The sequence below is a fragment of the Triturus cristatus genome, chromosome 12 (assembly GCF_964204655.1).
Source record: "Triturus cristatus chromosome 12, aTriCri1.1, whole genome shotgun sequence".
NCBI lineage: Eukaryota > Metazoa > Chordata > Amphibia > Caudata > Salamandridae > Triturus > Triturus cristatus.
Window position 1 is genome coordinate 810223245 of NC_140595.1, and position 12383 is coordinate 810235627.

The window sequence follows — 12383 nt, forward strand, 5'->3', positions numbered from 1 at the left end:
TTCCTCACTGCACATGCGACCCGTGGACCTCCTGGTCACTAACTGAAGTTAGCTCCTTGTAGGCCCAGCGATTCTAGAGGCCCTAGGCCTTTTCCCTTTCCTGTTCGTGGTACTTATACCACTATTTTAGTATATGGTTTGAGTGGCCACCAGGGCCCATCCATATAAAGTGCAACTTCTGTATATTGTAATACTTTCTTGTTTAACGATTTGTGCTCCTGTGCTCATAAAGAGTCTAGGGGATACTTTGAGTAATAAATACATATATATTTTGAATATATATCTGTGTGGTGTCCTTTCATTGGTATAAAAGGGGGTTACATATGGTAAAACAGCCTGCTTAACACGCTTTAACGAGTTTAGCCTCAAAGACTGCTTAGCCTACGCTACCACTAGGGCAGCTAGTCCGAAAAGGTTGACTTACAACCACACCATAAGGGTTTCTTGGCATGGTACGAGGTGGTCACTTTAACTAGTGAACATCATATACCAGGCCAACTTCTCACAACAGGTGAGCAAGACTATAGTTATACATAGGGATGCCAGGCAGTATGCCATCGCCAGTGAGTGAGATGACAGTTACATACAGGGATGCCAGGCAGTGTGACATCGCCAGTGAGCGAGCCTATACTTACACATATGGATGCCAGGGTGTATGCCATCGCCAGTGAGCGATGCTAGTCATACATACGGTTGCCAAGCAGTGCGCCATTGCCAGTGAGACTATAGTTACACATAGGGATGCCAGACAGTTTGCCATCACCCGTATGCGAGACTATAGTTATATATTGTGATGCCAGGCAGTCTGTGATCGCCTGTGAGCGAGAATATAGTTACACATATGGATGACAGGAACTGGGCCATGGCCAGTGAGTGCGACTAGTTACACATGGGGATGCCAGGCAGTGTGCCATTGCCAGTGAGCGAGACAATAGTTACGCACAGTCATGCCAGGCAGTGGGTCATCACCAGTGAGAGACCAAGTTACACACAAGGATGCCAGGCAGTGTGCCATAGACAGTGAGCAGGACTATAGTTACACAATGTGATGCCAGGCAGTGGGCCATCGCCACTGAGCGAGACTATATTTACACGTAGGGAGCCAGACAGTGTGCCATCGCCAGTGAGTGAGACTATAGTTACACGTAGGGATGCCAGACAGTGTGCCATCGCCACTGAGCGAGACTATATTTACACGTAGGGATGCCAGGTAGTGTGCCATCGCCAGTGAGCGAGACTATAGTTACACATAGGGATGCCAGAAATTGTGCCTTCTTCAGTGAGCGAGACTAAAGTTACACAATATGATGCCAGGCATTGTGCTATCGCCAGTGAGTAAGACTATAGCTACACTTAGGAATGCCAGGCAGTGTGCCATTGCCAGTGAGCTAAACCTGTTACAAATAGGGATGCCAGGCAGTGTGCCATCGCCAGTGAGCAAGACTACAATTACACATAGGGATATCAGGCAGTGTGCCATCGCCAGTGAGCGAGACTATAGTTACACAATGTGATGCCAGCCAGTGTGCCATCGCCACTGAGCGAGACTAAAGTTACACATAGGGATTTCAGGCAGTGTGCCATCACCAATGAGCGAGAATATTCATACATAAAGTTGCCAAGCAGTGTGCCATCACCAGTGAGTGAGACTATAGTTACACAATGTGATTTCAGGCAGTGTGCCATCAACAGTGAGACAGACTATAGTTACACATAGGGATGTCAGGCAGTGTACAATCGCCAGGGAGCGAGACTATAGTTACACATAGGGACCCATGCAGTGTGCCATAGCTAGTGTGCGGGAATAGTTACACCTGAATTTGCCAGGCAGTGGGCCATCGCTAGTAAGTGAGATTATAGTTAAACATAAGGATGCCAGGCAGTGTGCCATCGCAGGTGAGCGAGACTATAGTTACATAATGTGATGCCAGGCAGTGTGCCTTTGCCAGTGAGCGAGACTATAGTTACATATAGGGAGCCTGGCAGTCTGCCATCGCCAGGAAGCAAGACTCTAGTTACAAATAGGGAGCCAGGCAGTGTGCCCACGCCAGTGAGAGAGACTATAGTTACACAAAGGGATGCCAAGCAGTGTGCCATCGTTAGTGAGCGAACCTTAAGTTACACATAGGGATGCCAGGCAGTGAGCCCTTAGAAGTGAGCGAGACTAGTTACACATATGGATGCCATACAGTGTGCCCTTGCCAGTGAGCAAGATTATCTTTACACATAGGGAGCCAGGCAGTGTGCCATCGCCAGTGAGCGAGACTATAGTTACACATAGGGATGCCATGCAGTGTGCCATCGCTAGTGAGCGAGACTATAGTTACACATAGGGAGCCAGGTAGTGTGCCCTTAGTAGTGAGCGAGTCTAGTTACACATATGGATGCCAGGCAGTGTGCCCTTGCCAGTGAGCGAGATTATCTTTACACATAGGGAGCCAAGCAGTGCGACATGGCCAGTGAGCCAGAATATAGTTACACATAAGGATGCCAGGCTGTGTGCCCTTACCAGTGGGCAAGACTAGTTACACATATGGATGCCAGGCAGTGTGCCCTTGCCAGTGAGCAAGACTATCTTTACACATAGGGACCCAGGCAGTGCGACATCGACAGTCAGCGAGACTATAGTTACACATAGGGATGCCAGGGTGTATGCCATCACCAGTGAGCGAGACTAGTCATACATAGGGTTTCCAAGCAGTGTGCCATTGCCAGTGAGACTACAGATACACATAGGAGTGCCAAGCAGTGGTCCATTGCCAGCGAGCTAGACTAGTTACACATAGGGATGCCACACAGTACTCCATCACCAGTGAGTGAGACTATAGTTACACAATGTGATGCCAGGCAGTGTGCCATTGCCAATGAGCGAGACTATTGTTACATAATGTGATGCCAGGCAGTTTGCAATCGCCAGTGAGAGAGACTATAGTTACATAATGTGATACCAGGCAGTGTACCATCGCCACTGAGTGAGACTATAGTTACACAATGTGATGCTAGGCAGTGCGACATCGCCAGAGAGTGAGACCATAGTTACACATAGGGATGCCAGGCAGTGTGGCATTGCCAGTGAGCTAGACTAGTTACATATAGGGATGCCAGGCAGTCTGCCATTGCCAGTGAGCAAGACTATAGTTACACAGTGTGATACCAAGCAATGTGCCATTGTCAGTGAGCGAGACTATTGTTACACATAGGGATGCCAGGCAGTGTGCTACCGCCAGTGAGCGAGACTATAGTTACACATATGGATGAGGGCAGTGTGCCCTCGCCAGTGAGCGAGACTATAGTTACACATATGGATGAGGGCAGTGTGCCCTCGCCAGTGAGCGAGACTATAGTTACACATAGGGATGCCAGGGTGTATGCCATCGCATATGTGCGAGACTATTCATACAGAGGGTTGCCAAGCAGTTTACCATCGCCAGTGAGACTATAGTTACACATAGGGATGCCAGGCAGTGTGCCATTGCCAGTGAGCTAGACTAGTTACACATAGGGATGCCAGGTAGTGTGCCATTGCCAGCCAGCTAGACTAGTTACACATAGGGATACCAGACAGTGTGCCACCGCCAGTCATCAAGACTATAGTTAAACAGTGTGATACCAGGCAATGTGCCATCACCAGTGAGTGAGACTATAGTTACACATAGGGATGCCAGGGTGTATGCCATCGACAGTGAGTGAGGCTAGTCATACATAGGGTTGCCAAGCAGTGTGCCATTGCCAGTGAGACTACAGTTGCACATAGGAATGCCAAGCAGTGTGCCATTGCCAGTGAGCTAGACTAGTTACACATAGTGATGCCACAGAGTGTGCCATAGCCAGTGAGTAAGGCTATAGTTACACAATGTGATGCCAAGAGGTTTGCCATCGCAAGTGAGCGTGACTATAGTTACATATTGCGATGCCAGGCAGTGTGCCATTGCCAGTGAGTGAGACTATAGTTACACAATGTGATGTTAGGCAGTGTGCCATCACCAGTGAGCGATAGTAGTTACACCTAGGGCTGCCAGGTTGTGTGCCATCGTCAGTGAGTGAGACTAGTTGCACGTAGGGATGCAAGGCAGTGTGGCATCACCAGTGAGCAAGACCATAGTTACATAATGTGATGCCAGGCAGTATGCCATTGGCAATGAGCGAGACTACAGTTACATAATGTGATGCGATGCAGTCTGCCATCGCCAGTGAGCCAGACTATCGTTACATATATGGATGGTAGGCAGTGTGCCATCGCCAGTGAGCCCGACTATAGTTACGTAATGCGATACCAAGTAGTCTGCCATCGCCAGTGAGTGAAACTATAGTTACACATAGGGATGCCAGGCAGTTTCCCATCACCAGTGAGCAAGACTAGTTACACATAGGGATGCCAGGCAGTGTGCCATCGCCAGTAAGCTAGACTAGTTACACACAGGGATACCAGACAGTATGCCATCGCCAGTGATCAAAACTGTAGTTACACAGTGTGGTACCAGGCAATGTGCCATCACCAGTGAGCGAGACTATAGTTAAACATAGGGATGCCAGGGTGTATGCCATCACCAGTGAGCAAGACTATAGTTACACTTAGGAATGCCAGGCAGTGCGCCATTGTCAGTGAGGTAGACTAGTTACACATAGGGATGCCAGACAGTGTGCCATCGTCAGTGAGCTACAGTAGTTACACGTAGGGATGCCAGACAGTTTAGCCATCGCCAGAGAGCAAGACTATAGTTACACAGTGTGATACCAGGCAATGTGCCACCACCAGTGAGCGAGACTATAGTTACACATATGGATGCCAGCAAGTGGGCCATTGCCAGTGAGTGAGACTAGTTACATGTTGGGATGCCAGGCAGTGTGCCATTTGTAGTGAGCGAGACTATAGTTAGATATATGGGTGGTAGGCAGGGTGCCATCGCCATTGAGTGAGACTAATTACACTTCGGGATTTCAGGCAGTGTGTCATCGCCAGTGAGCGAGACTATAGTTACATAGTGTAATGTCAAGTAGTCTATCATCGCCAGTGAGCGAGACTATAGTGACACATAGTGATGCCAGGCAGTGTGCCATCGCCAGTGAGTGAGATTTGTTACACATAGGGATACAAGGCAGTGTTCCATCGCCAGTGAGGTAGACTTGTTACACATAGGGAGACCAGACAGTGTGCCATCGCCAGTGAGCAGGACTATAGTTACACAGTGTGATACCAGGCAATGTGCCATCACCAGTGAGCGAGACTATAGTTACTCATAAGGATGCCAGGGTGCATGCCATCGCCAGTGATCAAGGCTAGTCATACATAGGGTTGCCAAGCAGTGTGCCATCGCCAGTGAGACTTTAGTTACACATAGGAATGCCAGGCAGTGTGCCACTGCCTGTGAGCTAGACTAGTTACACATAGAGATACCAGACAGTGTGCCATCGCCAGTGATCATGACTATAGTTACACAGAGTGATACTAGACAAAGTGCCATCACTAGTGAGCGAGACTATAGTTACACATAGGGATGCCAGGGTGTATGCCATCGCCAGTGAGCGAGGCTAGTCATACATAGGGTTGCCAAGAAGTGTGCCATTGCCAGTGAGACTATAGTTACACCTCGGAATGCCAGGCAGTTTGCCATCGCCAGTGAGCGAGACTATAGTTACATAATGTGTTGCCAGGCAGTATGCCATCGCCAGTGAGCCAGACTATATTTACATATATGAATGGTAGGCAGTGTGCCATCGCCAGTGAGTGAGGCTAATTACACTTTGGGATTCCAGGCAGTCTGCCATCGCCAGTGAGCCAGACTAGTTACACATCGGGATGCCAGGAAGTGTGCCACTGCTAGTGAGCGAGACTATTGTTACACAATGTGAAATACCACGCAGTGCGACATCACCAGAGAGAGAGACTATAGTTACACATTAGGATGCCAGGAAGTTTGCCATCGCCAGTGAGCAAGACTATAGTTACATACAGGGATGCCAGGTAGTATGCCATTGCCAATGAACACGACTATAATCACACATAGGGATGCCAGGCTGTGTGCCATCGCCAGTGAGCAAGACTATAGTTACATACAGGGATGCCAGGTAATGTGCCATTGCCAGTGAGATAGACTATACTTACACATAGGGATGCCAGGCAGTCTGCCATCGCCAGTGAGTGCGACTATAGTTACACATAGAGATGCCAGGCAGTGTGCCATCGCCAGTGAGCGAGACTAGTTACACATAGGGATGATAGGCAGTGTGCCATCACCAGTGAGAAAGACTATAGTTACATAATGTGATGCCAGACAGTTTGTCACCAGTGAGTGAGACTGTTGTTACACTAAAGGATGCCAGGCAGTGTGCCATATCCAGTGAGCAAGACTATAGTTACACATAGGGATGCCAGGCAGTGTGCTATCACCAGCGAGAGACCACAGTTACACACAAGGATGCCAGGCAGTGTGCCATCACCTGTGAGCGAGACTTTAGTTACACAATGTGATGTTAGGCAGTACACATAGGGTTGCCAGACTGTGTGCGATTGTCAGTGTGTGAGACTAGTTACACATAGGGATGCAAGGCAGTGTGACATCGCCAGTGAGCCAGACCATAGTTACATAATCTGATGCCAGGCAGAGTGCCATCGTCAGTGAGCGAGACTATAGTTATATAATGTGATGCCAGGCAGTGTGCCATCACTAGTGAGCGAGACTATAGTTACACGTGGGGATGACAGGCAGTGTGCCATCGACAGTGCGCAAGACTATAGTTACACGTGGGATTCCAGACAGTCTGCCATCGCCAGTAAGCGAGAGTATAGTTACATAATCTGATGGCAAGCAGTCTGCCATCACCAGTGAGCAAGACTATAGTTACACGTGAGGATACCAGGCAGTGTGCCATCGCCAGTGAGAGACCACAGTTGCACACAAGGATGCCAGGCAGTGTGCCATCACCTGTGAGTGAGACTATAGTTACACTTAGGAATGCCAGGCAGTACGCCATTGTCAGTGAGGTAGATTAGTTACACATAGGGATGCCAGACAGTGTGCCATCGTCAGTGAGCTACAGTAGTTACACATAGGGATGCCAGACAGTTTAGCCATTGCCAGACAGCAAGACTATAGTTACACAGTGTGATACCAGGCAATGTGCCACCACCAGTGAGCGAGACTATAGTTACACATATGGATGCCAGCAAGTGGGCCATTGCCAGTGAGTGAGACTAGGTACATGTTGGGATGCCAGGCAGTGTGCCATTTGTAGTGACCAAGACTATAGTTAGATATATGGGTGGTGGGCAGGGTGCCATCGCCATTGAGTGAGACTAATTACACTTCGGGATTTCAGGCAGTGTGCCATCGCCAGTGAGCGAGACTATAGTTACATAGTGTAATGTCAAGTAGTCTATCATCGCCAGTGAGCGAGACTATAGTGACACATAGTGATGCCAGGCAGTGTGCCATCGCCAGTGAGTGAGACTTGTTACACATAGGGATGCCAGGCAGTGTGCCAGTTCCAGTATGCTAGACTAGTTACACATAGGGATACAAGGCAGTGTTCCATCGCCAGTGAGGTAGACTTGTTAAACATAGGGAGACCAGACAGTGTGCCATCGCCAGTGAGCAGGACTATAGTTACACAGTGTGATACCAGGCAATGTGCCATCACCAGTGAGCTAGACTATAGTTACTCATAAGGATGCCAGGGTGCATGCCATCGCCAATGATCAAGGCTAGTCATACATAGGGTTGCCAAGCACTGTGCCATCGCCAGTGAGACTTTAGTTACACATAGGAATGCCAGGCAGTGTGCCACTGCCTGTGAGCTAGACTAGTTACACATAGAGATACCAGACAGTGTGCCATCGCCAGTGATCATGACTATAGTTACACAGAGTGATCTGCTTCACATGGGTACCCCCACTTTTTGTTTTGCTGGTGTTTCACTGTTTTTCGACCTTAGTCTGGCTTTGGCCCTGCTAATCAGGACCACAGCCTAGCTGCTTCCTCTCTAAAATGGTTTCCATGTACATTAGGTACATATCTAATTGGATTCTGGGGTGCCTTTTAAGCCCCTAGTATATGGTATACTATGTACCTAGGGCATAGGTACCTCAGAGGACTACCAGGGGCTGCAGCATATATTATGCCACCCCTGGGAAGCACTCCAAAATGACACCACAGGTCTGCTACTGCAGCCTGGGTAAGGGTGTGCTTGCACCCCTTACTGTGGTATAGGCTACCTATATCGCTACCCTATACAGACACATATAAAGCTATAAGCCACTCATATGGGAGGCCTTGACAATCCTGAAGGCAGAGTGCTTGGTTTTATGTGAGAGGGTGCCCAAACACGAGCTGAGCCCCTCTGCAGCTTTCGGAAATACTTCCTTATGGCTGTTCTGTGATACAGCCATACCATATACTCTTAAGTGCATTATAATCTCGCGGTAAATGCTAACTTTGGGATGGCTGCATCAAAACATGTCGTGTTTGGTGTCAAATGCTTTGGAATACTACCCCTCCACCAGTTCTGGCGGCGGGTGTAGCATTCCACCCTTCTAGAGGAAGAGACATGTTCACACTGGCAAAACCCGGTAGGACTTTCCCTGGCATCACAAAATGGATGCCTCTGCCACAGACACGGGTCTGACCTCCTGCTGCTGACCGAAACTCCGGCAGGGGAGGCCTGGGCAATAGGTTTCCTGTCCAAGGGAGTTGTAACCACCTCCCCAGACAGGCAGATGTGTATTGGGGCTGGGCGGGAGCACTCTCTGGTGCTTTGAAGTCCTGCACTGGGGACACACTTGGTGTCCCTGTGCATACTCCAGTTCAAACCGGTTGCAGGGGTTACCTGCCCCTGCTCTGGTGCGAAACTGGACAAAGGAAATGGGTGTAACCATTCCTCTTTCCCGTCCCACCCATAGGTGGGGCCTTAGAGTTAGTCCATCTCCTAAACTCACTATAAGTATAGGAATCCAGTCCCTAGGACTTTAGATTACCCTGGACGAAACTCTACAACGTACATCCTGGACCTTCGACGTTCTATCCTGACTAGAAGACTGAAGAGATCTCCCTTGGGGTCAAGGAGTGACTCCCCTGCTTGGCAGGCACCAAAGAAACAACTGACCGGTCTGCAATTCTGAAGCTCCTGCCGGACGCCAAAGTCTCTGCAACCCCAGATGTGGATTTCCAGACTTCCCCGAGGCTACCCTGACTCCACAGCAAAGCTGAGGCCCGTGGCTATCGTGGGTGACGTGGAACCGTGACCCCTGGACACCGTGAACTTTTGCAGCAACACTATATTCCTGGTCCTCCTCGAAGTTGTGCTTTGGGCTCTGAGTAGCCCCAGCCTTGCGCACCTCTTGCACCGAAGATTGTGGGCCTCCACTCCACGAGTGACCCGTGGGCCAGCTTCGAGTGCGATCGCTTGAGGCTCCTTCACGATCACTAGCCCGTTGGCTAGCAGGTCCCCACGAAGGCGACTCCTTTCCTGATTGGGATTACCTGGTTGCTCCAGACGTGCCCCGACTTACCCTCGCTGGGTGAGTCCATCAGACCTTGCTGGTCTGCACCGCAGTCCAGTGGCGTCACTAGGGTTGGTGTCACCCGGTGCGGGTAACTCAGGGTGTCACCCCCTCACGACTTACCGCATGGACCTCGTCTGCTCCGAGTACGCCAGTGGACACAGTTGGCAAATAACGGGACCATACAGAATCCTTAGTAACGTTTGTAAATGTAGGTCCTATATTTACAAAATGTGTCTGTTAACAACAGTGTGATAATGACTCATTAATCAGGTTGTACAGTGGGCTACCTGCTAGTCAACAGTTTATTGGAATTTATAATATCTTAGGTATGGTACTTTGTACTGGTGTGGTGTTCCCACTATCCAGCAACACAATATATCAGTGGTTGAAGTGGGGGGAAAAAGTAGGGGAACTGTGGGCGGAGAACCAGAGGGCGGGAATAACCCAAGGATTGGATCAGTGGGCGGAGCCAGAGGTGTGGCCAGAATACGCAAACAACCCAATTTTTTGTATTTGTTTGGTTTCACTGCCCAGTTTTATCAACCAATGGATACACATGATTATTTAAGGTTCTAAGGAGTTATTGACAGTAAAATGTATTCACAAAGTGGGATATGCTTCTAATCACAGAATGTCCCCAAATACGATAAAATGTGGAAGCACAAGCCATTTGTCTCTGAGCCATGGAGTTTCTGTCATCAGCACTTCTCCCTTTTCCAAAACAGCAGTTCAAACATGAATGGCTAAAAATCCTAGTTTGCAAATGTTTTCTAAATAATAATGGCTCTGCCATATTTGCCTCATAATGCAAGATCTGCAGCATGATCTGACCATTTACCTAATAAATTGTTTGTAGCTCAAACGTATCAAAAGTTAATAAAAAATGTGACTTGTGTTGCTGCGGAGTAGATGACAGTTAATAGCTCACTGTTCTATGTTAGGATTTTAACTTATAAACTGCAAGTAACAAAAGGATCTCTCTGACAAAAGCAGTAGCCCACTGGCCTATTTACATTATGTGCACTTTGTGATCTGCATGGTACATGTTCTTTGCAGCAGGTACATTAACCCTCTGAGCTACCTTTCCATGAGTCAAATCTTCCATTAGACAACATTCCGATCTCTCTCTAGGAAGAACATTAATCACCAGAGTCATCATGACATTTTTATTGTTACCGAAAATTGCTGGAGGCCAGGAAGGAGGCAGCAAGTGCTTTGAAAACCATAATAGACTTGCAAAAATGATGCCTCCACCTAAAGTCAGCACCTGGTGCGGTCACACCGGTTGCACCGCCCTAGAGCTGGCCCTTCTCAAGGGTCCTGTGATCTCAGTGACAGGGTCACTGTTGTTCTAGGGTGTGCTGCTTCATAGGCCTGCCCGCAAGACTGGAGGTAAACTTCAGTATGAATAGTGGTGGACAAGCCTTGAAGGTTAACCTACACTTGTCATGCTAGGGTGTACCTGCTGGTGCTACGACACCAGGGCTTCTAAGGTCTTGCAAAGCCTTCTAAGGTTTAGCATGAGATAGTGCTCTCTCAGGAGAGTGGTCTGGCGGACTGGTTATTAAGGCTGAACCTGGTTCCCTAGTTCCAAATTCAGCAGCTCTGGCCATAGTGCCACATCCTCTCCCCCACTGAACACCATACTGTCCCACTGAGGAAAAACTCAGACTGCCTTCAACTACAACCCAATTGTTGCCAGCTATAAACACCTGGATGTGGCTCAATTTAAATTACGCATTGGTTAAGAGCAATATATGGCCTACAAGAAAAAGTGACAGCATCCTGTAAAAATCAAACAATCATAGGGAATGCAAAATTTTGCAAACTATTTGAAATGTAAGCAGGAACAACCTGGTTACCTTAACGCTTTTACACTCACTGTTCAGAAATCAGTGAGTGCTTTTGCCTGAAAAGTTAAGGACATGACAACAGGGCCCTGAATTGACCCATTTCAATGGCCATTGCTTATATCCTTACAAAACGTAAGCAGTATGGTAAAAAAAAGACAACATCCCTAGATGCAGAGCAGCAGCACAAATTTTGTTTTTCAATCCTCACATTGCAGTACCTCCAGGATTGGTGCACTAGTTCCAAGCCCAGGGAAAACAAAGCCAAGACAACAAAGATAGCGCTTCACTGGCAAACTCTGTAAAAGTGGCGCTAATGTGTTTGGGTGTGAATAAAATCAATTTGGCCAGTTTGCTACCACTCTTTCTTACTTTATATAGTTATTTCTTTTTCATATTTTTAAACTTTTATTCCCGATGCTGCACTTTGGAATTAAATGTCAGAAAAATACGTCATTGATTTCCCAGCAAAAGTGATTTTCTTTTTTGGATCCATTTCACAGGGAAGCAAATAAAAGAAAGGAGAGGAAAGAGAGTGAGAACCCCGTCTTGCAGCCACTGTTTTCGGTAAGAGAAGAACTGCCGGGCTAGCAGGCGAGAGGCCTCAGCATGTACACAGAGCTGCTGTGCCTGAAAATCGTCTTCGCAGGCCTCCCGACAGCTCAAAAGATGGGCCCACAACTCGGTGATCAGTGATCAGAGGCAGGCAACCTCGCTCCGCACTGCGCCCTGCTCAAGATGTCACTCACTCACAACTCGCACAGCACAGGCAGCATAGCTGCTTGATCACCCACGATCATTAATCAATTGATGCGGGAGAGACTCGCCTGCTGTGTTGGTGGCAGACAGGGGGGGGTTACGTTGGCGGGCGGCCCAGAAACCGGTGGTCAAGACATGCCTCTGCTCCTCGTCACTCATGCTGCTGCTGCAGGTCAGTCACGCGCACTTTTAGGGCCCAATGCGCATACGGGAATGACCCCTGCACTCAAGCCTAGAGAGGCGCGCAGACGCGGAGGAGGAGGAGACAGCGCGCA